At 47.6% G+C, this 27947-nt stretch overlaps 1 long non-coding RNA gene across 1 annotated transcript in view; it reads right to left on the bottom strand.

Annotated features, from left to right (window-relative positions):
• Positions 1–699: 699 nt before the first annotated feature.
• The window catches only part of LOC122748812, a 48918-nt gene continuing 21670 nt past the window's right edge, over positions 700–27947 (bottom strand). The window contains exons 2-4 of the long non-coding RNA XR_006355647.1: positions 4849–4991; positions 2494–2617; positions 700–1076 (exon numbers count right to left, since the gene is read on the bottom strand). This is a non-coding gene — a long non-coding RNA (uncharacterized LOC122748812). The remainder of the gene's footprint in view (positions 1077–2493; positions 2618–4848; positions 4992–27947) is intronic.

The following is a 27947-nucleotide window of genomic DNA, read 5'->3' as shown; positions in this document are numbered from 1 at the left end:
CGTAGAATTGGCAAAGAGCATGAACATTTTTGGGAGGGGGGCGGGAAAGACTTAATAAAGTATCTGAGCTGAACCTTGAAAGAAGCAAAGAGTTGTTGATTTTGTTTGTTTGTTTTGTTTTTAAGAAGCAGAGTTTTTCGGGACGTTGGTGAGAATGTGTGCTTTTCAGGCATGAGGCATAGCCTGTGCAAAGGCGAGTAGTTAGGAAATGGAATGCTGTGTTCTAGGCTAGTTTGGCTGGAATGAAGAGAGAGTAAAGAAGGATGGGATGGGTGGGTAGTGTGAAAATAAGTTTGGAGGTCTACCTGATGAGCTGGAAGACATTCTAGGGTTTGTTTTGGTTTGGTTTTTGGACATACTCTGGTTTCTAGAGGACTTTCCTAACAACATCCTTAACAGTAGGTGATAAGAATATCATTTCTTTCTTTTCTTTTTTTTTTCTTTTTTTTCAGGGCAATGAGGGTTAAGTGACTTGTCCAGGGTCACACAGCTAGTAAGTCTCAAGTGTCTGAGACTAGATTTGAACTCAGGTCCTCCAGAATCCAGGGCTGGTGCTTTATCCACTGCATCACCTAGCTACCCCAATAAGAATATAATTTCCCCCATTTTATGTATGATGGAACAGAAGCTCAGGTAGGTTAAGGGACTTTCCCATGTTCACACAGTGACTGGTTTGAATCCTTTTATTGAATACTTGCATGCTTTGGGGTCAATCAGTCCACTTCTCTGGGACTCAGTTTCTTTCTCTGTAAATTAATGATTAATAATAATAACAGCTAACATGTGTCAGGTACTGTGCTAAGTGCTTTACAATTATTAACACATTAGATTCTCAAAACATTGGAAATAGGTGCTATTATTACCCCCATTTTACAGTTGATGAAACTGAGGCAAACAGAGGTTAAGTGACTTGCCCAGGGTCACAGAACTAGCAGGTGTCTGAAGCCGGATTGGAACTCAGGCCTTCCTGACTCTAGGCCCAGAGCTCTCTCCATCCACTAATGGAAATGAGAAAGTAGATTTTTTCTCTTCCCGTTTTCCTCCTCTGGGTTCTTCCAGGTCCTGATGTGAAATAGCTTGAAAAAAAAAATTTATTAAATGTTTAAGTCCTAGGCTCTGTGCTAAGGAATAGGGGTGTGAATAAAAGAGCAAAGACAGTCTCTGCCCTCAAAGAGATTACATTCTAATTGGGGGAGGCGATATGTAGAAAAGGATGGGAGGGAAGTTAAAAGCACTGGTGAATGGAACGCTAGAGTATCCACTGAGGCCCAGACACCCTGCCTGGGCCCTCACTGAAGATCTTCATCCAGGACTTGCAGATACTTTCTGTCCCCTTGGAATCTCTGATGCCCATATGTTGCCCCTGAGTCCTCAGTTCCCTCCCCTCCCCTCTCTCCCACATCTTCCCTAAGGTCTAGACTCCTGGGTCCATACACAAGACTCTTCATCTGGTCAGATTAGAGATACCTTGACTAGAACACCTGAAGAACTGGGCAAGGCCATCTGGGGAAAGGAGAGGGGACTACAGCTTCCAAGGGGCTGAGCTGAGGGTGTGAGGGGTGGGGCAGGGTGGGGAAAAATTCCTTCTGAGTCATCTCTGGCTCCCCCACATCTTCTTCAGGCTCCAAACCCAAGGCTGACATCATCAGTTGAGGGTTTCAGAGCTGACACTGATGCCTTTGGGCTTCTGTTGCCTTCCATGCCAGAAGACCCCAGAACGGAGAGCTCTTGGCTTCAGTGTCCTATGCCCAAAATGCCTGGAGAGAACTGGTCCTCTTGGTTGCTTCCTTGTAACTGGGGCGGGGGGGGGGGGAGGTCTGATCTAGCAGGGTGCCCTCATTGGAGAAGAGGGTGGGAGACAGAAGAAGGAGAAGGAGGCCCCCAAGGAAAGGGGAATGGGTGTGTACCTGCTTGTGCTGGGGAGAATTTGATGTGAGAAGTTGAAGAGGGAGGGGGGTGCAAGGAGAGAGGGTGGAGGCTTTTGTGCCTCTGCCTTTGTTTTTCTGCCCATATTTCCACGTGACTGGTGGGTGTGTATGTGTCCACTACTATACATTTTGTGTATTTCTGTATGTTTTTTATGTGCATGTGTATCTGTCTCTAACTGCATGGTTTGTAGGTATGTGTGGGTTGGTGTGCGTGTACGGCTGTAGTCATGCATGTTAAGTGTGTTTGTATCTGTATCTCTGTGTCTCTGTGTGCGTGGTTTGTGGGCATGTCTGGGTTTGTGTCTGTGGGTGTCCGTACATGTATTTCTCTGGGGTTTCCTGTGTGTATGTGTGATGTATATGGATGTGGGTTTGGCTCACCATCCTCCAGTAAGAAGCTTGCCTACCGTGGGGCAGAGGGAGCAGGTCAGACTCTAGTTGGCTCCAGGACTGAGGGACATCAGTAACTCAAGCAGCCTGAAGCCTAAGTGTAGGTGGGGAAGGGTGGGGATGGACAGGACTCAGAAGAGGAGGCCAGAGAAGCAGTTCCACTGGGGAATCTCACCTTCTCCAAATGTGCCGTGACAGGTTCAAGTCTCCTTTGCCCCGTGGATATGTCGAAAGCTCTCTGTGCAGAGACATGTACAATCCTCCACTGTTTGTTCCAAGGGTTTCTGCTCAGGCCTGGCCTGGAATGGAGGGAGGGGGTGATGTGGGCATCTGGAAGCTTCTAGGGGAGAGGACTCAGCTGGGATGGGGAGCAAAGACTTGTCTGTACTGGCCACTGCCCTCTCACTTCCCCACGCAGCCACCTCTCCTCCCTCCTCACCTCATCTTCCCTCACCCCTAACACTTTAATTTCTACTCCTTCCTTCCTTCCTTCCTTCCTTCCTTCCTTCCTTCCTTCCTTCCTTCCTTCCTTCCTTCCTTCCTTCCTTCCTTCCTTCCTTCCTTCCTTCCTTCCTTCCCTTCCCTTCCCTTCCCTTCCCTTCCCTTCCCTTCCCTTCCCTTCCCTTCCCTTCCCTTCCCTTCCCTTCCCGTCCCTTCCCTTCCCTTCCCTTCCCTTCCCTTCCCTTCCCTTCCCTTCCCTTCCCTTCCCTTCCCTTCCCTTCCCTTCCCTTCCCTCCCCTCCCCTTCCCTCCCCTCCCCTCCCCTCCCCTCCCCTCCCCTCCCCTCCCCTCCCCTCCCCTCCCCTCCCCTCCCCTCCCCTCCCCTCCCCTCCCCTCCCCTCCCCTCCCCTCCCCTCATGTCAGTCAATTCAATATTGCCATTGCTCCTGGAAAAGGTATGTCTACAAACTTCCCTATGGTTCCACTGACCATCCCTGTGACTCTTCAGACTACAACATCCTTTCTGACTACCACTTCCCTATATGTGTTTGCTCTTATTCAGTTGTTTCAGTTGTATCTGACTCTTCATGACCTCTCTTGGCAAAGATACTGGAGTGGTTTGCATTTCCTTCTCTAGTGAATTAAGGCAACAGAGGTTAAGTGACTTGCCCAGGGTCACACAGCAAGTGATTGTCTGAGACTGGATTTGAACTCAGGTCTTCCTGACTCCTGGCCCAGTGCTCTATGAAAGTATAGGTCTGGTTTAAAAAAAAAATAAATGGGCCAGGCTCTCTGGCAGATGTTGGGATACAAGGATGAATGAAGACCCAAATCTTGCCCTCAGCTCACATTACACAAGGGGAGGTAAAAATAGAATGTGATCAGTGTCTAAGAGATATGCAAATGCCAGACTTCCCAGGTGTGTGTGATGTGTGGTCGTGCATGCGTGTGTGTGTGTGTGTGTGTGTGTGTGTGTGTGTGTGTGTGTATGAGAGAGAGAGAGAGAGAGAGAGAGAGAGAGAGAGAGAGAGAGAGAGAGAGAGAGAGAGAGAGAGATGGGGGGAGATTGGGGGATGTGGGAAGGAAAGCATCTTAGAGAAAGCTTCATGGAGGAGGGGGTGTTTGAAGTGAGCCTAGAAGGAGGAGAAAGAAATCCATTTCCAGAGAGGTATAGGGATCTTCTACTTTGCCTTCAATTAATTACTTAAGCCCCTGCCTAATCTCCCTTTCTAGATGGTGAGCTACCTGAAGTGCTCAGCACCCAGTGTCCATAATCCTTAGTAAATGATGGGAGGGAGAGAAGAGGGAAGAGTGGGGAAAGCAGGTTTGGTTTTAGTCCAGGGACTGGTGTTCAACTCTTGGCTCTGCTAGTTAAGTAACTTTAGGCAAGTTAATCAATCAACATTTATTATGCACCTACCAAGTGACAGGCACAGTCCTCGGTGCTGAGAATACCTGGAAAGGCAAAAGATGGTTCCTGCTCTCAAGTCACTTCTATTCTCTGGGCCTCAGTTTTTTATTTTGGAAATTGAGAGGGCTGATCTATATGGCCTCTGAGGTTTCTTTAAGGTCTATTTTTTTTAAGGCAATTGTGGTTAAGTGACTTGCCCAGGGTCACACAGCTAGTAAGTGTCAAGTGTCTGAGGTTGGGTTTGAACTCAGGTCCTCCTCCTGACTCCAGGGCTGGTGCTCTATCCATTGCACCACCTAGCTGCCCCAAGTTCTAAATTTTTGATGAATGAAAAGAAAGAAAGAAGGAAAGAGGGAAGGAAGGAAGGAGGGAGAGAGGGAAGGAAGGAAGAAAGGAAGGAAGGAAGGAAGGAAGGAAGGAAGGAAGGAAGGAAGGAAGGAAGGAAGGAAGGAAGGAAGGAAGGAAGGAAGGAAGTAAAAGGAAAGGAAAGGAAAGAAAGGAAGGAAGAAAGGGAGGGAGGAAGGAAGAAAGGAAAGAAGGGAAGGAGGAAGAAAGAAAGGAAGGGAGGGAGGGAGGAAGAGAAAGAGGAAGAGTCAGCTATTCTTCTTGCATTGATCTCCACCCATGAGGAGACAGGCCCATACTACTGGGCTCTGAGACTCAGTTTGCCCACATATACCTTCAGGTTGTAGTAGGTACTGCTATAAAATACGAGTCATTATTCTTCTCTGGTGCCAGGGAGCCTGGGTTCCCATCTGGGCTCTGCTGCTTGGCTGCTGTGACCCTGGGTCAGTCTCTCTCTCTGGGCCCTAGCTCTGACATCTGTAATATAAAAAATAATAATAAAACAAGGAACCCTAAGGTTTCTTCTGGCTCCAATGCCCTGTGAGTCTAAGTCTTTGCTGAGTGCCCAGCCCTGGGCTTGGTTTTGTTGTGGAGAAGAGAAGGCAAGGGCGCCGCATGCCTGTTGGCCTCCCAGATCATAGAATCACAGATGTCAATCTAGAAGGAACGTCAGAAGCCGTGTATTCCAATTTTGTCATTTTACAGATGGGGTAACTGAGACCCAACAGGGCAGCCAGGTGGTACCATAGTGCCAGGCCTTTGGGGCAGCTAGGTGGCGCAGTGGATAAAGCACCAGCCCTGGATTCAGAAGTACCTGAGTTCAAATCTGGCCTCAGACACTTAACATTTACTAGCTGTGTGACCCTGGGAAAGTCACTTAACCCCCATTGCCCTGCAAAAAAAAAAAAAGAAAGAAAGAAAGAATAAAGTGCCAGGCCTGGAGTCAGGAAGACTCATCTTCCTGAGTTCATATCTGGCTTCAGATACTTCTTAACTGTGTAACCCTGAGCAAGTCACTTAGGTCACATGGCTAGAAAGGGTCTGAGGTCAGATTTGAACTCAAGTCTTCCTGATTCCATACCAGGGGATTTATCCACTGAGCCACCCAGCTGCCCAAGCTTGGCACATACATTTTGGTTGCTTGAGTTACCCAGTTCTCTGCTCCTCATTTGTAAAATGAGGGGGTTAAGCTAGGTGGGTTCTAAAGTCCCTTCCAGCCCCAGCTGCATGACCCCATAACTGCAGTCTTTCTGTTGTCCCATAATGCCTCCTCTATTCCCAGTGTGGAGTGGGGTGGGAGGGAAGAGACACAGAGCCGTAGGCAGGCTGGGAACAATAAGAGCTGGCCAGCAATCAAAGGCTGGTTTCTCTGACTGGATTGCCATAGAGTTTGGGAGTTCAGAGAGGACAGAGGTCAATGTGGGCTGGAATAGGAGAGCTTGGTGGGTGTCATGCTTTGTGTTTGTGTTCCAGTGCCTAGCACAGTGCCTGGTGCATATGGCAAACACTTCATGAATGCTCATTGCTTGCTTGCTCTTTAGGAGGGCTTGGGGAGAGGTGGGCAGAGAAAAGGGATGAGGCCCCTGGGGACCAAAGTCTGTAAGTCTTCGTAGTTCCGTAGGCCGTTCCTGAGGGCCCTCCCCCGCCTCACCCGGGGCTAGGCTTCCTCTGACATCTCTGCCCACCCAACCATCCCCTGGGGAAGGTATCCTGGGAAATGGCTGAGCCGGTCTGCCACCCACCCTGCCCCTCAGAGGCTGCCTCAGATCCTTGAGACTTGTCAGCCTACAGTGGGAACCCCTGAGGCAAGAGCTGGGCTGCCTTGGGGAAACAGGTAAAGAGACAGGGGCAGGAAGGGTGGCTGCTGGCTTGTGCTCATTAGCCCCTCTGGAAGCCAAGCCCTGAGGAGATGAAGTCTCAGTTTTAGTAACAGCCAGATGTTGCAAGAAGATCTGGGTTCTTTGGGGGTGGGGGTGGGGTGGGGTGGAGAATGTCCAGTAACAAACTGGCAAACGCACAGAGTCCTGGAGCCAATGGCTTAGGAGGGACCCTTGGCCTGGGTTCAAGCACCAGCTCTGCACTTACTACCAATGTGACCTTGGGCAAGTCATTCCCCTTCACCCCAGCCTCAGTTTCCCCCTTTGTCAAATGACAGGGGTGGACTGGAAGGAACCTTCCAAGTATAAATCGAGGCTCCTTTGGTCTCTTGCCTTTATGGAGAACTTTACTCACCCCTGTTCCACCCTCAACCTGGCCTTGGTTCCCAGAGGCTTCTGGGAAAGTGGCCTATGGGTGCCAGAGCTTGGGGTGTGTGGCAGTCGCAGTGTTGGTGTTGGTGAGGGGATGGGCATTTTAGGAAGCCCAGGTGTCCAGTTGCTAGGCAGGCGGGTGCAAAACGCTGCTAAGTTTGTGGTTATCTTCAAGACCACATTATGGGAAGGCCCCCAATTGCCTAATATCGATGGATAACACACACCACAAAGGCAAAGGTTGACTTACCAAAATCATTATGTATCCTAGGTAACATGCAGTTTAATTTAGAGCCATTTAATCTAATTCCACAAGCAAAATGATGCTCTGAGAATGCAAATTAGCTGCTCCTGGTCTTGTCAAGCTGAAGGTTTGGATCTGGAAGGGACAACAACCCTATTGTTCAGTTGGGGAGACTGAGGACCAGAGAGGGGAAGGAACTTAAGGTCACAAATCATTCCTTATTTAAGATCACACATACATCAGCCTTGGTACTCAAAGATTATCAGGCTCCTCTGCCCTGGAACACGTCTGATTGGAGGATGGAGCAAAGCCCCCAGGCTCCGCATCAGTCATCTCTTCATTTCCCACTGGGGCAATGAAGTGGCACCGTAGTGCAAAGAGTGCCAGACCTGGAGTCAGGAAGATTCATCTCCCTGAGTTCAAATCTGACCTCAGACGTTTACTAGCTGTGTGACCCTGGGCAAGTCACTTAACCATGTTTGCCTCAGTGGCCTCATCTGTAAAGTGATCTGGAGAAGGAAATGACAAACCACTCCAGTACCTTTGCCAAGAAAACCCCATGAAGAGTTGGACATGACTGAACAACAGTAAAATCATTTCCTACCGAGCTGCAATCCTTTCCATTTCTCCATCACATCCCTATACTATGTAGCTTCTTTTTCCTCCCTCCCCACTTTTCAGTGTCCTTTTGTGTATTGTCTTCCCCCACTGGATCATAAACTCCTTGAGGGCAGGGATGATTTCTTTTTCATATTTGTATCTCCAGTGCTTAACAAATATTTATCAACTGACAGAAAACTGACATCCAAAATGAGTCAAAAAGATGAGGTCCTGGCCTCAAATATTCTCCGGGGTCTTTTGGAATCTCCCAATCAGGAAACCATAGAATCATAGATTTAGAGCTGGGAGGTACGTTGTAGGCTATTCAGTCTGACCCTTTCATTTCCTAACGAATGAGAAAACTGAGGCTCAGGAAGGTGAAGACATTTGCAGTTATCGAGTACCTGAGGTAAGATTTGAACCCAGATCTTCCTCACTCCAAGTCTAGCGCTCCCTCTATCAGATCACACTCTCTAGATTTATGAAGCTGTCAGGCAATAAACACTTACTAAGCACCTCCTATGTGGTAGGCACTGAGCTAAAAGTGCTAGGGATACAAAGAAAGGCAAAAGACACCCTGGTTGTAACAGCAACAACAACAGCAGCAGCAGCAGCTGCTGCCAGCCAGCCTTTAATACTTTAAAGTTTGAATAGTACTTTATACATGTCATCCTCACAGCAACCCTGGGAGGTAAGTTCTATTATTATCCCCATTTTTCAGATGAGGAAACTGAGGTCTGGGGAGACTGTGGTAAAAAAGCTAGGAAGCGTCTGAGGTAGAATTCAAACTCAGGTCTTCCTGAATCCGAGCCCAGCTCTCTATAGTGCCACCTCACTGCCCCTAGAGAGAACAAAGAGAAGGAATGGCCATTTTGAAAGAATCAGGCTGACAGGATCATAGATAGAGTTAGAGCTAGAAAGGATGTTTGTGGTCATCCAGTCCCAACTCCTCATTTTATAGATAAAACAGGAAACTCAGGTGTCATGTGATTTACTCATGGTACCATATCAGCATCAGGGACAAGATTTGAAACCATGTCCTCAACTCCCTAGTCTAGTGCTGTCCCCACTGTGTGACACCTGATCCAGATTATACAGAAATTTGGGTCCTGGTGGCAAATCTCAAATTCTATTGTAAAATAGAACATTCTAGGCACTATAGAGTAAGATGGGGATGTGAGAATCCTTGAAAGGAATCCTTGAGCCTTCCCAAGACCCACTAGGGTCCAACCCATTGGGTGGATGCTTGTTCCAAGATGCCCCTTTTCTACCAAATCTGGAGGCATTTCATGAATCCCATTTGTGTGCCTCTCCCTCTCTCCTCCCCTAAGAATTCCCCAGTGCCCAAGGATCCCTTAGTGGCTTCTGACTTCAGGATTCAGAGTCACTGGTAGATAGCAGGTGGGAAAGAGCTTTGGTCATGCAAAATTAAATTCAATCCATTAATATATATTGATGTTGATTTTATTCCCATGCTAAGTTCCTTTCTTAACTACAAAATCCATTAGCTTCTGTGAAAGGAGCCCTGAGTTCCATCTGTGGGAAGGAGAGATATTGTACAAAGATTCTTTGTTAAAGAGTTAACCAACCTGGGTTCCAGCCTCAACTGCTAATTATTCTCTGTGTGATCTTGGGAAAATCCCTCTCTCTCTCTGGGCTTCAGTTTTCCTCCTTTGCAAAGTGAGGATTTTGGACTAGATGACTCCACCCTAGCTCTAAGTCCCATGATCTGGTTACCACTCCCTTAGAGTTCCAGGCATTGGGATTGGATACAGGTCATGTATCCTGTGATGTTTCCCTAGTAGAAAATCCCTCTGGGTGGGAGCTAAACATTCCCCTAGCTCTATCACCCCTGCCTGCCCATGGCTGGCATCCTGGGTGCTTGATCAGGGAATGTTCAAGTCCTCTCTGGGTATGAAGAAGGAGTTAACACAAGAGGGCAGTGGAGACCTTAAAAACCAAAGCACTTTGGTCAGTGAGAGAAGGCTAAGAGTTAGGGCAGGGGCCAGGCTGGGCTATACTAGGGGGGAAGGAGAAGAGGACAAGGCTATGATTAGATGGGGCTCTATTTAGGGACTTTCCTGGTAGTACAAGCAAAATTCCCTTGCATCCAGGGGCTTGTTTCATCAAGTTGTAGAATCAGAGGTGGAAGGGACCATAGAGATTAATCACTTACTCCCACCCCTTCAAAGTTAAACAGGGAGTGCCAGAGAAATGAAGGGATTGTCCTAAATTTGTACAGGAGGTGGGGAGCAGTGGTTTGAAGTGGGGCCTCAGACTCCAGTTCCCATGTTCAGTTTTCTCTAGCATCATCCGGACCCCTGGAGATGGTCCTGGATGCATAAAGGGACTGGACATGTGTTTTCACTGGTAACCACTGAGGAAATTCTCTTTCCCAATGCAGCTTAATACCTTCTCTGAAATTTATAGTCTGAGAAGTTAGCCTAGGACATTAAGGGGCTAAGTGATTTGCTCAAGGTCACATAGCCTTTGTGTGTCAGAGGTCAGGCTGGAACCCAGGCCTTCTGGGTTTTTAAGTGGGCTCTATATAAAGACAAAAACAAAACAATTTTTACCCTTAGTTCAATTCAACTCGGCACACATTTATCAGGTATGATGCTGATGTTGGTGATGTTGCTCAGCTGGAAACTCCATCTGACCTTTCCAAGGTTGGGGTGAATTATTCTTCCTTGTGCACTGACCTGATTGCTGCCTAACATATATGACATTACATCTCCCACCTCCAGACCTTTGCATAGGGTGTTCCCCATGTCTGGAGTAAATTCCTTCTTCACTTATGGTTTGGTTTTTTGGGTTTTTTTTGGTGAGGCAATTGGGGTTAAGTGACTTGCCCAGGGTCACACAGCTAGTAAGTGTCAAGTGTCTGAGGCCAGATTTGAACTCAGGTCCTCCTGACTCCAGGCCCAGTACTCTATCCACTGTACCACCTAGCTGCCCCACTTATGCTTCATTAAGTCCCTGGCTTCCTTCAAGGTTCAGCTCTGGTGCTCCCCTCCTACAGCTGCTCATCTTACAACCCATTCTTCTCCCTGGTGTCTAAAACCCTTCACAACCTAGTACTAACCTACCTTTCCACTGTGGTTGAGCCCACCTGGCCTTTTTACTTGACTTTAATCTCCTATCTCTGTGTCCTTGCACTGGCTGTGCCTGATACCTGGGTCACGCTCCCTTGTCAGTCCCAACTCTTAGGCTTCATCATTTTGTTCAAATGTTACCTGCTATGAGAAACCTTTCCTGATTCCCTCAGCTGTAAGTGACTTCCCTCCTCCCTCTAACCTGGTTAGATGTTTTGCATTGACTTTATATGTGTGTGTTGTCTTTCCCCACTAGATCAAACATTTCTGAAAAGCAGGACCCATTTCGTTTTTAATCTCTGTATTCTCAGTGCCTGGCACACAGTAAGTTTTGTGGATGGATGGTTAGATAGATGCTTAATTAATAATTATTGAATGAGTAAATAATGAAGCATCCAGGTTTCATGCTTGTGGTACTAGAGAAATGTGTTTTGTTTGGGGATCTGATCTCAGACCCTTTCCTTTGTTTCTTGAGATCCCTCAATTGGATGTTCATAGATCTTTAAGGCCATTGGGTCTAACCCCCTCATTTTACAAAAGAGGAAACCGAGGCACAAGGTATGTGAGTTGACTTGCCCAGCGTCATATGACTAACAAATTTCAGAGGGAATCAAAGCCAGCCCTTCTTGACTACAGGTCCAGTGCCTCCTCCACTATACCATAGTGCTTAGACTTGGAAAAGATCATGAAGAATCATCTGGCCCATCCCCCTGCCTTCAGGAAGGTAGGTATATCCACTGGATAGCCAATGGCTCCCATACCAAGTAGAATGGGAGATGGTGGAGGGACATGGACAGGCTGGACCTTGCCCCGATTCACTCTGCTACTATAAGTTCAGGGCTCAGAGGAGTGTGCTCCAAGCCCCCATTCCTGATATCTTTGGTTTCTCAGCACCCCCACTTGTGTATTTCTACATTGGCTCAGCCAGGATACTCATAGATGCATTCAGAGGCAGCTTGACTCTTGGATCCCTGATCTCTTCGGGCTTCCAAAAACTACTATCTATGATGGAGAATCATGGCCTCTCTTCCTAATGCTCTTAAATCACAATTAATTTAAGCTATAAGGGACATTGAATTTGACCACCTCATTGAATAGATGAGCAAATTGAGGCACCAAGAAATTAAGTGACTAGTTCTAGTACCTGGTCTTCAGATTCCATGCCTCATATTTCATTCACCCTACTGGTTAGGGAAGTCCTTTCTTCTGCCTAATTGAAATCTCTCCCACTTCTAAGGAGAATGGCCCATCCAAGTCTCCTTGTATATATGAATCCCATCTTGATTACAGACTTCTATGGGACAGACCCTTTCTCTTTGGCCTTCCTGAAGTCCCAGAGGCAACATGCTACCTACCTCTCCAGCTTGGCTAGAGGGAGCTGGGAACTTTAAAAATAAATTCTGGGGCAGCTAGGAGGCGTAGTGGATAGAGCACTGGCCCTGGATTCAGGAAGACCTGAGTTCAAATCTGACTTCAAGATACTTGACACTTATTAGCTGTGTGACCCTAGACAAGTCACTTAACCCTCATTGCCCCGCAAAACCCCCAAACCCCCAAACCCCCCAAAAAACCAAAACCCCAAATTCTGAAAACACCATCCCTCCAAACTCCCTGGAAGAACCCAAATGAACTCAACAGTTAAGAGGATGATATTTGTGGCTAGCTTTTCCCTGGAGGTCTGGCTGTCTCTTTCCTAGCCTTTCTGCCCAGCCTGGCCTGGCTCGCCATTTTAATTTTCTCTTGCTCTCTGATCATAGGAAGAAAAGGCCCTGGGCTGGCTCATAGTCTCATTTATCTTCATTAGGAGCAGTGCTGACTCTCAGGCAGGATCCAGCACTCTCAAGTGCCTCCTTTTCTCATCTGTTCTATAGGCTGCTGGAAAAGGGGAGGCAGGAGGAAACCCAAAGCTTTGGGAGCTGGTGATGGCAGTATGGACCTGACAACTCACCACCGGCCCTGCCAAGCCTAGAAGCAGGTTCTTCTGAGATGTTTAGACATATGTACTCACTTTTCCCTGACATCCTGGAATCTCTGAGCCCAAGGAGTCCAGAGGAAGAGACAGTGTTTAGAGTATAAACCTTTGGGTTCTGCATCTGGGTATGCAGAGGGCCGATATATTTTGGAGAAGGGGGCTTTACCTCCTTCATCTTCCCATGATCCTCATCATCTTTTGGGCTTAAATGCATTTTCCCTGGATTCATGTAATAATCATGGGATCCCATAGGAATCCTGTACTTAGGAGATTTCAAGTCCAGGAAGGCTTCAGCTAATTGACCCTTCACATAGCTGACAACCGATTGAGTTCTTTTTTTTTTTTTTTTTTGCGGGGTCATGGGGGTTAAGTGACTCACCCAGGGTCACACAGCTAGTAAGTGTCAAGTGTCTGAGGCTGGATTTGAACTCAGGTCCTCCTGAATCCAGGGTCGGTGCTTTATCCACTGCGCCACCTAGCCGCCCCCCAATTGAGTTCTAATTAAACACCTCCTATGTTTCAGGCATTTCGGATTCAACGGCAAATGATGAAATGATCCTTCCTTCCCAGGCTTCCCTTCCTGTTATCTAGACCTGGTAGGAGCACTCTCCAGCTTAAAAAACTTCAGTGACTCCCCATTACCTCTAGGGTAACCGGAACTGACTCTAGAGGACTGGGGCAGTCTGGTTCTGATCATTATTTACCTCCTTTAACATTGCTCTTTGTTCTAGATAGATCAGGCTGCTCAGAACCCTGGAGAGAATGGAAGGTCCTTGAGAGGAGGGGCTGTTTTAAGTGGGGTACTTCATAAATGCTTATTCATTAATTCACTGATTTCTGATATGCCTTGCTCTCTCTTGCTCCATTCCCTTTAGAGGCAGTATGGCAGGAAAGTGGTCTCCGAGTGAGGACACCTCTGATACAGTCTGGCCATGTGACCCTGGACAAGTCACATAACCTCTCAGTGTCCCAGGCAGTCTTTTTGGGGGATGGGGCAATGAGAGTTAAGTGACTTGCCCAGGGTCACACAGCTAATAAGTGTCAAGTATCTGAGGTCGGATTTGAACTCAGGTCCTCCTGAATCCGGGGGGGTGCTTTATCCACTGTGCCACCTAGCTGCCCCACCAGGCAACCTTCTAAGACTATAATTTGTAGACTAAGTGCTGATCTGCATTGGTAGGGGGATCTCTCTCTACACTATTGAAATCACAGATCCAATAGCGGGGAGGTGGGGTGGGGGGTGGTTGGGGAAGGAAAAGAAGAAAAACCATTTGCCCAAAGAACTATAGACAAGTTACTTTCTTTCTTAGGCCTCAGTTTCTTCCTCTGTCAATGAAGGGTTTGGCCTGAAGTGTCTTCCAGAATGTCCATCTCTGATCCTGTCATTCTCTTGGAAGCTTGGAGCTGGATTTGGGGGAACTAAATTGAAACATCAAGGATTGCTCACAGTAATTTTTGTTCAGTTGTTGCTCAGTCACGTCTGACTCTTTGTGACCCCATTGGGGGTTTTCTTGGCAAGGATACTGCAGTGGTTTGCCATTTCCTCCTCCAGCCCATTTTATAGATGAGGAAACTGAGGCAAACAGGGATAAGTGACTTGCCCAGGGTGACATAGGTTTTTTTTTTTTTTTTTAACACAAACCCTATTTATTCAAATCCAAAGCATCCCCTGCCACAGGTCTCAAGTCCAATTTCCTTGAGACTTTTTCCACCTTTTCCCCAAGAATCTCGAGGTGTAGCCTTATTTGAAGTCAGAACATACCCTTTGAAGCTCTCTTGGCCATCTTGTGAGGAAGCTGTATTTGGCTCAAGCCAGTCAGACTGAAGCCCCAGAGGTCCACTTGGCATGGAGTTCTCTGAACTTAGAAATTCTTGGCAGTTTCCAAACTTAGCGGCTCTGTCAGTCCCTGCCCTGATCAAAGGCTTCTTCAGCTGCCTGAAGACAGACAGAGAAGGTGCAACCCAGACAGGCCTCTTTGGGAAAAGGCAATTATTTTCCCAAACTCACCTCTGACTCAACTCCCACTAATTAGCCCATGTTGCCAGGCAGCTGCCTCAGTCTCCCCAAAGTGCCACTGAGCATATGTCCAGTTGTTAAACAGTGATACCTAATTTATCTAGGACTTGGTTATCCAGTCAGACCTCAGCGGGGGGTGGGGGGGTGGGGGGGTATCATCAAGAGAGGAAGGGGGAAAGCCTCAGAACAGATGAAAGAAATGCACCCTAGTCCTCACATTTTTTTTTTTTTTTGCAGCTGACCCCTCAAGGACACTTTTTTTTTTTTTGCTGGGCGATGAGGGTTAAGTGACTTGTCCAGGGTCACACAGCTAGTTAGTGTCAAGTGTCTGAGATCAGATTTGAACTCAGGTCCTCCTGAATCCATGGCCAGTGCTTTATCCACTGCGCTACCCAGCTGCCCCTCAAGGACACTTTTGAAGCAGGTTTACTCACATCTCACTTCAATTCAAGACATTTTGGCAAACACTTATCAAGTGTTTGCTTCCTGACTGGCCCTGTGTTTGGAGATTCAAAGACCAAAAAATGAGATTGTTCCTACCTTCTAGGACCTTATTTTCTATTGGGAGGATCAATTCGCTTTCAGTCACACAGCTAATCAAGGTCTGAGGTAGGAGGGAGAGAGAGATGATCTTAGGACTTTTCAGAATCCCCAGGGAGGGGAAATCTTTGAGGGGACACACAGCCAGGCATATCATAAGCATCCTGGGGGTCTTAAGAAGAAAAAAGACTTGTTAGACTTGTATGTCTGGGACAGCTGGGTAGTGCCTTGGATAGGGCATCAGGGCCTGGGGGAAGGAGGACCTGAGTTCAAATCCAGATTCCAACATTTCCTAGCTGTGTGACCTTGAGCAATTCACTTCACCCTGTTTTGCCTCAGTTTCCTCCTCTGTAAAATGAGCTGGAGAAGGAAGCGGCAAATCACTCCAATATCTTTGCCAAGAAAACCCCAAATGGGGTCATGAAGAGTTCAATATGACTGAAAGGATTGAACAAGAAGAACAGACTTGTATGTAAAAAATCATACTTTCTTGAAGACCCAGCTTCCAACATTACTTTCTTTGTGAAGCCTTCCATGAGTCTCTCCTCCCTTATCAAAGTCTTTTGTAGTTACTTATCTGTGCCCCACTCAGACCTATATTTCCTGGACATTGTGGAAGGTTCTATGATTTTTCTTTCTTTCCTCCTGTCTCAAACACTTATTAGCTGTATGACACAGGCAAGTTGATTAACTTCTCTGGGTCTCCATTTCATCTTCTAGAAAATGAAAGGGATTGGACTCAGGGTCCTTTACAGCACCGAGTCTATGATCCCATCCTCTTGTGATGCCTCTCTCAAGTATGGGAGAAGGACAATGATCACGGACAAGTCAAATGACTTCTTGTGGTCTTGGTTTCCTTACCTCTAAAACTAAATGAATAAATGAATGGGACAAACATTCATTAAGGTCTTCCAGTGTGCCAGGCACTAAAGTGATGTATGTATTTCTTGCCCTCAAGTGGCTTACATTCTAATTAGGGCAGTGGTAGCCTGGGAAATGAGTTTCAGGGATGGTGAGAGGCTCTTTCCTGTAGAAATAGTTGTATTGGTTTGGTAATGTTTCCCAGAATGAGGATGGGGCAGCACATGGGGGAGAGCAGGGCAAACACACCTGTTTCCTGGTGGATTGATGCTAGATGGGAGGTGAAGCTCAGGTGGAAGAGTGGCTAGATGGAACTGATTGGGTGAGTTTGTGCTCATAAATTCTCCCAGCAGGACAGCTCAGTTCCAGACAAATAGTACGTGAAATGGAAACAATACCTTCCTTCAGCATTGTTGGGAGAAAAGCAATTTCTAAACTTCAGCTGTGAAAATGGGAGCCGGTACTGTCATTAGCATCAACCGATAAAAGTAATTTGCAATAAGGTGGGAATGTCTGATAGAACTTAATCATGTTTGATCATCTTATATGTAGCCTTCAAAGGGTAAGAATTTACATGAAATTGACGTTTGGAGAGATGGTGGTGGAATGTTTGCTATGGCAGGCAGGTGAGGAGGTATCTTGGGATGGAGGGGCCACTGGCTGAGGGACTCTAGATTCTCTCCCCCCACCCCCTCCAGGGGGAAGCTGCCTCTCCTCTTGTGTTCTTTATGGCTCATGCTAGTTAACATTTTCCCTTTTTGCCATCTTCTGCTTGGTTATTTCCCAGCTGCCCAAAGAGATCTCAGGGTTGTGTGAGAGAGTAACACAGGGAGGGAGAGAGGAGAGAAGAGAAGAGAAGAGGGAGAGAAGAGGGAGAGAAGAGGGAGAGAAGAGAAGAGAAGAGAAGAGAAGAGAAGAGAAGAGAGAGAGAAGAGAAGAGGAAGAGAAGAGAAGAGGAAGAGAGTGAGGAGAGGGTTGGAAGGAGGGAGAAAGAAAGGGAGAGAGAGGAGGGAAGGAGGGAGAAAGAAAGGGAGAGAGAGGAGGGAAGGAGATGGGGGAAAGGGAGGGAGGGAAAGAAGGGGAGGGAAGAAGATGGAGGGAGGGAGATAGAAGGAGAGAAAGATGGAAGGAGGGAGAAAGAGAGAGAGAAGGAGGGAGAGAGAAAAAGAGAGAAGGAGGGAGACAGGGGGGAAAAGAGAGAGAGAGGGAAGGAGGGAGAGAAAGATCCACACAGTAAGGGAGGAGAGAGAGAGAGAGAGAGACAGAAAAGGCACAGAAAGGGAGAATGAGACAGAGTGATAGACAAAAGAGAATATGAGAGGGACGAAGGAAGGGGAAGAAGAAAGGAGGGAGGAAGGACTGACTTTGCTCCACCTCCAAGTGGAAGAGAGCCGGTGGGGCAGCTGAGGTGAGACATCCAGGGAGCCCTGATGCAGAGAAAGGCTAATTAGACCTGGCAGCAGGCTCCTGAGGGGAACAGTTCACCTTACCTTCGGTTTTGCCCACCCTCTTCTCTTCCCCCACCCCCATCTTGGACGTTTCCATGAAGATGAAGCTCTGAGGTGCTTGGGCATGTGATGTGTCCCAGGGAATCCAGCTTCTGCTGTCTGGGGCCTGCTCTGAACAAGGGGAGCCCTCCTTTAGATGGGAGACCTTGCCCGCAGGTCCTCTTGTGGAATGCTGAGGAGGAGAAACTGGGCAGCCCCGCTCAGAGCCTGGGCTCTCTGTCTTTCACAGCCTCTGGGTACTCTGACAAACACTAGGCTCTCATATCCATTTCCTGACATGTCTCAGAGCTCTTGGAGGGAAAGGGCAAGCAGGCAGCAGCTCAGGTGATGAGGAGAGGCTGGCTTCTCTTGGAGAGGGGAGTGTGTGGGTCAGAGGCTGGGTAACCCTAATGGCCACAGAACTCCCCAACCAGAGAAAAGAGGAAAGCATCTGTCATTCATTCATTCATTCATTCATTCATTCATTCATTCATTCATTCATTCATTCATTCATTCATTCATTCATAAGCATTGATTGAGCACCTATGACTTAGGTCAATAAGCATTAATTATTGACTGACTATGCACCTGGCACCATTCTGGGCACTGGGAATACAAACCACAACCAACACTGGTCCTTCAAGAGCTCTATATGTACATAAATGCCAAAATTAAATACAAAGTAATGGGGATTGGGGGAGAGGGAACAGAGGGTCTAACACCTGGAAGTTATCGGGGAAGACTTCCTGAAGGAGATGGTGCTTGACTTGAGCCTCGAAGGGTAATTAGGGGTTCTAAGAGGTAAAGGTGAGGAGGGGGTACCTTAGAGGCAGGGGTACAGCCCGTGCAAAGGCCTCTGGGACAGGAAAAGGAATGTTGTTGAAGGGAGTCAAGTGGCTCACTTTGGCTGGGATGTAGTTACAGGTGAGGGGGAGGAAGACCAGAGAGGTAAACTGAGATCACATAGCTAGTAAGTGTCAGAGGCTGGATCTGAACCCAGCACCCTGTCTGCTTTACTACTCTCCCTTTCATTCACTTCATTTCAATTCAGTTAGAATCCTCAGCTCCTTTGGAGGAGGCTTTGTAGGGCTCATGATACAAAATGAGCAAGAGATGGAGCTGGGGGATGGACCAGAGCTCCAGTCTTCCTTCTGCTGGCCCCCTCCCCCTGCCCCAGCTCAGTGAGGATGAGGACAGTGTCCTCAGGATTCTGACTGCCTTTGGAGCCTGCTGGCCACTGATCCCCTTGCTTTCTGCCCTGCTTGGCTTCTCAGCTCTGACTACAAGAAGCCAAGCTAGGTCATGAGACACAAGGGTTAGGACAAGAGAAGCTTTAGGGGGGTTGTTGGTGAGGGGGTTCGGCTAAACAATCTCTTCCGGCTCCAATTCCGTGACGCTGTGTGATCACGTCACTTCACACCCCCCATGCCTCAGTTTCCATAGTTGTAAAATGAGGGGAGTGGGCTTGATGACTTTTAAGGTCTCTTCCAGCTCTCCTCCCAGAAGCCAGTGTAGCTACTTAAGAGTTAATGCAATAATAAATTGTGAATGGCAGGATCTTGGAACTTGGAGGGACCTCGGAGGCATCTCATCCCAACCGAGGACAGGACTTCATCGTCTGTGGCATCCCAAACAGTCATTCAGCATCTGCTTGTTGTGTGGCCCCAGAGGGCAAATGAAGGATGGTGGGGGTTGGGGGGGGTTGCTGCTTGTGGGACAAGGAGACAGATTCTTTTTTAAAAAAATTAAAGTGTTTGTTGACATATTTTGTTTTTAGATAACCTGCATTTCTCAATATATCCCTCCTTATGATAAAGAATTAAAAAAGGGGGGGGGCAGCTAGGTTGCACAGTGGATAAAGCACTGGCCCTGGATTCAGGAGGACTCGAGTTCAAATCTGGCCTCAGACACTTGACACTTACTAGCTGTGTGACCTTGGGCAAGTCACTTAACCCTCATTGCCTGCCCCCCTTTCCCCCCAAAAAAAGAGAATAAAAAAGAGGGGGAAAAACCCAGAGCTCAGCAAAACTAATACCTTGAAAAAAACCTGACCTTATTCCACACCCTGTGGTTCTCCCTCTTTGCAAAGAAAGAAGGAAGGTATCAGAGGAGGCAGGTGTAAACTGGCTCTGAGCTGTCAACATATATAGAAATAGGCAGGTAGTCAACCAACCCATTGAGCAATAAGCATTTATTAATCAACTACTGTATGCATGCACAGAGTGCTAGGGGTACAAAGATATGGGGGGAAAATGAAACAGTCCTTGCCCTCATGAGACTTACATCCCAAAGGAGGAGAAGCATAGGATCATGGATCTAGGGCCAGAAGAGACCATCTACTTCAGCCCCTCCATTTTGCAGATGGGGAAACTGAGGCCCATGGAGACTACCAAGTTCGGAAGCTAGCCTAATTGGGATTAGTGTTGATGTGCTGGCTGTCTTGGGTCTCTCTCTCTCGGGGCTTTGTTCCTCACTAACTGATGCCTTTAGGGGCCAGATGCCTTAACAGGAGCCGAGGAGTTATTGCAGAAGTGCTTTTGGATGACTTCTAAAGGATGTCACATGCCTCTGTGTAAATGTGGCCCGAGGGGCCGGTTATTCTGGTCCTGCGCTGTTCCTTGGAGAAATCAGTGTCTTCTTGAGATCCAGCTGCTGCCACTGAGTTACCCTAACTTCTCTTCCAACTTTCTGGGCTGAAATAGAGAGGGAGATGGGGAGGTCAAGACGAAAGAGAGCTCAGAGGGAGGAAGGCAGGAGAATCATGGAAGAAAGAATGTCACAGTGGGGAGGGACCTTAGAACACAGAAATAACAGGGCTGGGAGGGATGGTAGGACAGAGATGGTCAGAGCTGGTAGGGGTCTTCTTAGAACATAGACATGTCAGAGTTGGGAAGGACCTTTAGAACATGGAATGTCAGAACTGAAAGGGGCCTTAGGACATGGAATATTAGAGCTGAGAAGGGTCTTAGAACATAGACATAAGGCAGAGCTGGGAAGGACCTTTAGAATACAGGATGTCAGAACTGAGAAGGACCTTAGAACATGAAATGTCACAGCTGAGAGGGCTCTTAGAACCTGGAATGTCACAGCTGAGAGGGGGCCTTAGGATGTGGAATGTTAGCAATAGGAAGGACCTTTAGAACACAGGATGTCAGAGCTGAGAGGGCTCTTAGAACCTGGAATGTTGGAGCTGGGAGGGATATTTAGAACACAGGATGTCAGATCTGGAAGGGATTGTCAGAGAATATCAGACAGAGTTGGGGGGCATCTTAGAACAGAGAATGTTGGTGCTAAGAGGACCCTTAGAACAGAGAAGTCAGTGCTGGGATGGGTCTTAGAGATCACCTAGTTCAACCACTTCCTTTAACAAATAAATGAAGGAGAAAAGGGGGTAAAGGGTGGAGGAGCGAGGAATGGAGTGAGACACGGATATTCTCTGGGTCTTGCCCTGTGGGCTGTCTGCTCTCATCTTTGTCTTTTCAGTCATCCTATTAAGGGGAGTTTGGGGGGAGGGTCATCCAGGAGAAGCACTGAATACTAACTGAGAGTACCACACTTATCTGGCCCATGAAAACAAACAGGGAGATGGTCCAACCAGCTAATGCCCCGGGCTGGAAGGGCCTGGCAAACATCACCCCCAAACCCAACTGCAAATAGCAATTCTCTCCCCTTGCCAAAGGAAAGCTCCAGTGGAACCCAGCCAGCTCTCTTTAATGAGCTCACGGGCCTCTTGTGAGAGGGGCACTTTGCAAACTGCCAGGCCCTGTGCAAATAGCAACAGCCTTCTTTTCTGTGGAATTTTCTTCATAACCATCTTGGGAGGGTGATGGTGCAAAGACTTATTATGGCTATTATAGTCATTTGGTGGTGCAGTGGATAGAGTTCCAGGTCTGTAGTCAAGAAGACCTGAGTTCAAATCTGGCCTAGCTGGGCAACCCTGGGCAAGTCACTTCAACCTTTTTGCCTCAGTTTCCTCATTTGTCAAATGAGCTGGAGAAGGAAATAGTAAACCCCTCCAGTATCTCTGCCAAGAAAACTCCAAGTGGGGTCACGAAGAGTCAGACATGATTGAACAACACCAACAGCTCATTTAACAGATGGAGAGACTGAAGCTTGGAGGAGCTCGGTGACTTGCCCCCCAGGTTGCCCTGGGGTAAGTGTCAGAGGCAAGACTAAGATTCAGGTCTTCCAGGTTCTGAATATGGAATATGGAACTTGTTGTGGCCCCATAGTATGACTGTAGGTTTCTGGAGTATTCCATATTCTTTCACTAAGGAACAAGGTGGAAAGGGAGAAGCAATGTGTGGCAGGATCCATGGTACAAATAAAGACAAAGGACAAAATTACATTAATTAAACTTCCTGAGGGCAGGGAGGGTCTCTTTTCCTTCCTTTGTAGAACTCTTTAGTGCCCAGGACAGAGTTATGACCGAGGGTTGGACCCTAAACGAATCTGTAGTTATCAAGGAGTTAGACAATGAACATCCATTAACTGTATGGAAACAGACCACTCCCTATGGGACATGGCTCCACCTAGTGGTGGCCATGGGAACCAATCTTATCATTCCAGAACTAGCATTAGAGAGATCAGGCCAACCCCCTTATTTTACAACTAGATAAACTGAGGCCCATATGGTCCTCTGGTGATGCCATCGCCAACAATCATGATAATGGTGGTTATAATGATGATGATAGGGGCAGCTAGGTGGCGCAGTGGATAGAGCACCGGCCCTGGATTCAGGAGGACCTGAGTTCAAATCCAGCCTCAGACACTTAACACTTACTAGCTGTGTGACCCTGGGCAAGTCACTTAACCCCAATTGCCTCCAAAAAAAAACTATAAAAATTTTAAAAATAATGATGATGATAACTAGCATTTAGATGGTACATTAGTGATTGAAAAGCTCTTTACACACCTTATATCATTTGATGCTCATAGAGACCTTGTTGGCCATTAGACCAAGCCCTCATTTTCCAATTGAGAAAACTGGCTCACAGAACTTAACTTTCCTGGGGTCACGTGGCTAGTGTAGCCTATTCTCCTACATGCTACCTGTGCTACCTTAGTCAAGTCACTTCAGTTCTCTGGGTGTCAGCTTCCCTATCTCTAAAATGAGGTCGTTGAATGAATGGGCTCTAAGTCTGTGATCCCAGGATCCTCTTCTCTTTGTGCCTTCCCCTTTCTCCAGGCATTTCCCCATCATCAGCACTCCAGTTCTCCCCTCTCTATCTTTCCCTCTCTTTCTGTCTGACTCTCTTTTCTCCTCATTTGCCCCCATTCACATCTGTCTCTTCATTTCTCTCCCATCATTCTGTTCTCTTATCTCTCGGTTTCTCCATTCACCTCCCTTACTCTTTGTCTCACTATTCTGTCTCCAGGCTCCTTCTCTCCTCTGAATATTCTTCTTTTTTTCTGGGGCAATGAGGGTTAAGTGACTTGTCCAGGGTCACACAGCTAGTAAGTGTCAAGTATCTGAGGCCAGATTTGAACTCAGGTCCTCCTGAATCCAGGGATGGTGCTCTATCCACTGCACCACCTAGCTGCCCCTTCCTTCTCTCCTCTATCTCTCACCATCTCTCTTCCTATCCTTGTCTTTTCTGTCTCACCTTTTCTTCCATGTTATATCTTCTTCCTATTTCTCCCTCTCCCTTCTTCCTCTTTTTCTCTCTTCCTTGTTTTTTCCTTTCTCTCTGTCCTTATCTGTTCTCCCACCCTCTGCCTCAGTCCCTTCCTCTCTGTTTTCTTTCTCCTCTCCCTACTTCTCTCTTCCTCCTCTTTCTCCCCCTCTCCCTTCCTCCCTCCCTCTTTCTCCTGTCTTTTCCCTTCCTCTCCCTCCCTCCTCCTCCCCCCACTCTTTCTCCCCCCTCCCCCCTCCCTTCTGCCCATTCCTCCCTCTCTTTCCCAGCTCTCTGCCTGGCCCTTCAGCTCCATCCAGGCCAGCCGGGCTGTATAGCATACAACATTGATGCTGGGGCTTATGTAACACAGAGCGTTGTGTTACAGCACCGGCTCCACCAAGGCATTCCAACAGAATAGCAAGGTCAGCTATTGCCTGGGTGTCAGAGCCAGGGGAGCAGGGGAGCTGTTAGCCCTGGACCAGCTGCCTTATATAAGGCTGCTCCAGCAGGGCCAATCTCTGCCCGCCACCACCACTGTGCTCACCTCCTGCCTGCCTGCTACAAAGCTTGGCTCCTTCCAGGCAAGAATCTGTGGGGAGAACTGACCATGGTGGGAAGAGCCCTGACTTGGGCTTGAGGCCTGATATAGCTGCTTGTTCCCTGATTGAATCCCTTTGTCTTCCTGGGCCTCAGTGTCCTCTCCTGTAAAATGAGACGCTGTGCTAGGGGATGTAGGGAAGGGTGTTGGGACTGTAGTCAGAGCCCTTGGTTATGAATCCCAGCTCTGACTCTTCCTGCCTTTGTGACTTTGAACAAGTTACTTAATGTCTGTGGCCTGTGATTTTCTCATCCACAAAATGAGATTTTGCTTCACAACCATGATTCCAAGCTAACCTTTCCAAGCTGATCACAATCCCTTTCATGCTCTCTTCCATCCATCCAATCTGGCCTGCTTATTGCCCCTCACACGTGACCTCATCTCTCATCTCCATGCCTTTGCATTGGCTGTCCCTAGTGCCTGGCATGCCCTCCCCTCTTCACCTCTGTCTCTTCAAACCTCTACATTTTCCTTCAAAGCTCAGCTCAAACACAACCACCTCCATGAGGCCTTCGCTGATCCCTCCAGCGTCAAGTGCCTCCCCTGTAAAATTACCTTGTATTGATTTTATAATAAATACTTAGCAGTATCCATATTGTTTCCTCTGAATGAATGTGGATTCCTCGAGGGCTCGAATGAATTTATTTTTGTCCTTGTATTCCTAAGACTTAGCACGTAGGATGCGGTAGATAAGTACTTATTAATTGATCACTTGGTTCACTAGACTACCTCTCAAGTCCCTTTCAGTTCTAAACTTATATTCCCTAGCACCTTCTAGGCTAACATTCTATTATTTCAGATGTGAAATACTCCTTGCCAGGCTCAGGTATCTCTGATTCTAGCCCTCCTCCCCAAAGCCTCCATGATAAATCAGAAACTAGCCAGCCTGACAGGGAGGGGGAAGCTGAGGGGGGATGGGTAATGGCCTGGAAAACATGCCTAGAGGTACCCAAGCTAGCCCTGAACCTACTACCTCCTGAACCCCTCAGGAGGGAGATTTTCTTGTGTCTGTGTGTATACACACACACACACTTATATCTATATAATCTATATCCATATATATATATATATATATATATATCCATACATACACATATGTAATCGTTTGTCCTTAGTTCTCAAAGAGGACCATGACACTGGGGTAACATCATGACTTGCACTGAATAGGACTTAAGTGAGGAAGAGCTGTGCAAAGTCATCAGCCTCATTTTCTCTTCCAGAGCCATCTGGGTCCAGTGGCAAGATATAGATCTTTTTTTTTTTTTTTTAGTGAGGTAATTGGGGTTAAGTGACTTGCCCAGGGTCACACAGATAGTAAGTGTCAATAGTCTGAGGCCAGATTTGAACTCAGGTCCTCCTGACTCCAGAGTCAATGCTCTACCCACCTTACCACCTAGCTGCCCTTCCTTCCCTTTCTGTTTTATCAGAGATCAATGACATTCTTAAGATTACATAGGACATTGCTTGGCACATAGTAAATAAACTTTCATTCATTCATTCATTCATTCATTCACTCACAGATTTAGACCTAGAACAGATCTTAGACATCACTTAGTCCAACCCCCTCATTTTACAGATGGAGGAATCTGAAGCCCAGAGAGGGGAAGCAACCTGCCTGAGGTCACACAGCAATTAAGCAGCAGAGGCTGCATTTGAATCCAGAAAGTTTTGCAGCAAAGTCGTGTTTAGAAGCTAGGCCGAGGGCAGCTAGGTGGCACAGTGGATAAAGCATCAGCACTGGATTCAGGAGGACCTGAGTTCAAATCTGGCCTTAGACACTTGACACTTACTAGCTGTGTGACTCTGGGCAAGTCACTTAACCCTCATTGCCTTGAAAAAAAAAGAAAAAAAATAGAAGCTAGGCTGAGCCTTCACACAAAGGAGCCCCCCAGGGTCAGTGTATCTATTGCCCAGGGAATATCTGGCTTCTCTCCTGAGACTTGTAGAGCAGATTAGCCCTCCTCACTTGGGGCCTCCCCCTTCTCCACCTGATCTGTCTCTGTTGCCATAATTAGGCCCCCGATGGCTAATTGCAGAATCCCCAGTGATGGGTTTCTCTCCAGTTGTCGAAATCATTCAGACCCACGTAGGCTTCTATTACTTTGAGGGGGGAGTGCCCCCCCCCACCTTTTCGGGCTGCCTGTCAGTCCTGACCCGAGTGGAAGGCGAACACATGCCGGGTACCAGACAGTGCTCTGGGGATGCCCTGGCCGACGCCCCGCAGGATGAAACGGGAGGGGCAGGCTCATGCACGTCTTCCACATAACTTACAAGGCTGCCTGCTTCCATCTGACCACTGGAGCGTTCACTTAAGCAGCTCAGGCTCCTGGAGCCCCGGGAGGGTGAGGGAGTCGTGGGGGAAGCTTCTTTCCCTTTTCGTCACCCACATAATAACACGGTATCATGGATGGCAATTCAGAAGCGCTCACGACGGTGCTATTCAGGGAGCTCAAGGTTGAGTGTCGCTCACGTCGGGTTCTAGGTTAAAGCTCCTTTCTGTATGACTTCCTCCTATGCCCAAGGCCCCGAATGCAGAATGTCAGCATAGGAGGAAACCATAGGAACAGAGAGGACTGGCTTTCAAATCCCAGCCCTCCTACTTCGCACCTCACGTCTGGGGGGCAAGTCCTTTCTCTTCTCTGAACCCCAGTTCTGTAGGATGGGGAGGAGGCTGGACTCGAGGCCTCCAGGGTCCCTTCCCTCGATCTACTATTCTGTGCTCTAGGGTCCTTCTGGCCTCTAACATCTTACGTTGTAAGTAAGACTCCTCCCTGTCTTGACAGTCTATGCTCTAATCCAAGGGTTATTAACCTGGGGTCCTTGGGCCCCAAGGTATCCAAGGTAACAAGGGTCCGAGAACTTGAATGGGGAAAAATACATCTTTATTTCCACTAACCCATCACTGAAATTTAGCACTTCCTTCAGTGATTGTTTCTGAGCCAAGGACCAGGGGGTTCACCAGGCTGCCCCAGGAGACCAGGACAGAAAGAGGATTAAGAAGACCTGCTCTAGGGGACAGCTAGGTGGTGCAGTAGATAGAACACCAGCCCTGGAGTCAGGAGGACCTGAGTTCAAATCCGGCCTCAGACACTTAACACTTACTAGCTGTGTGACCCTGGGCGAGTCACTTAACCCCAATTGCCGAAGAAGAAGAAGAAGGAGAAGGAGAAGGAGAAGGAGAAGGAGAAGGAGAAGGAGAAGGAGAAGGAGAAGGAGAAGGAGAAGGAGAAGGAGAAGGAGAAGGAGAAGGAGAAGGAGAAGGAGAAGAAGAAGAAGAAGAAGAAGAAGAAGAAGAAGAAGAAGAGCTGCTCTAGGTTTTCTCCTGTTTCTGGTGTTCTGTGTTTTAAGGTTCCTCCCTGCTCTGGATTCTGTGTTCTAAGATCTCTCCCAATTCTGGTATCTAATGTTCTAAGGTTCCTCCCTGCTCTGTGTGCTATGGTCTAAGATCCTCCATAGCTCTGACATTCTTTGTTCTGTGTTCCAAGGCTTCTCCCAGGTCTGATATTCTGTGTTCTAGGGGCCCTCTCTGTTGGAAATCCTTTGTTTATTATGACCAGTGATTCCCTGAGGTCATTCACATCCTCCAGGGCATAGAAAAGAGATTAAATTTCTCCCTGGAAGGGGGGTGGCCTCCCATTACAGAATAAGGACTTGACTAGGGCTCAAGAAGAGGAAGGAAGGAAGGAAGGGAGGGAGGGAGGGAGGGAGGGAGGAAGGGAGGGATGCCTACTATGCACCTCTTACTGTGCAGCCAAGCAGTGTGCTAAGGGTTTTGCAAACATTATCTCACTTGACCCATACAACACTACTGAGAGGTAGGTGCTATTATTATCCCCATTTTGCAGAAAAGGAAACTGAGGCAAACAGAGGTTAAGTGACTTACCTAAGGTCACACAATAAGTGTCTGAGGCCAGATTTGAACTCTGGTTTTCCTGAGTCCAGGTCTGGTGTTCCATCCACTGTGCCACTTAAATGCCTAGTTGCCTGGGCAAATGTCTTCCCTCTCTATACCTCTATTTCCTCTTCTGTAAATTGAGAGGGTTGGACTAAGTGATCTCCATCCTGCTCCCAGACTCCAGGATGCTAAGATGCCTTGTATGGTGCTGGCACAGCCTCAAAAATATCCCCTTACAGTCTGAGTGAGGACAAGAG

This window comes from Dromiciops gliroides, chromosome 3 (genome assembly GCF_019393635.1).
Source record: "Dromiciops gliroides isolate mDroGli1 chromosome 3, mDroGli1.pri, whole genome shotgun sequence".
In the NCBI taxonomy this organism is placed as follows: Eukaryota; Metazoa; Chordata; class Mammalia; order Microbiotheria; family Microbiotheriidae; genus Dromiciops; species Dromiciops gliroides.
Note: the sequence above shows the minus strand (reverse complement) of the source record. Positions and strands in the feature narration are given on the sequence as shown.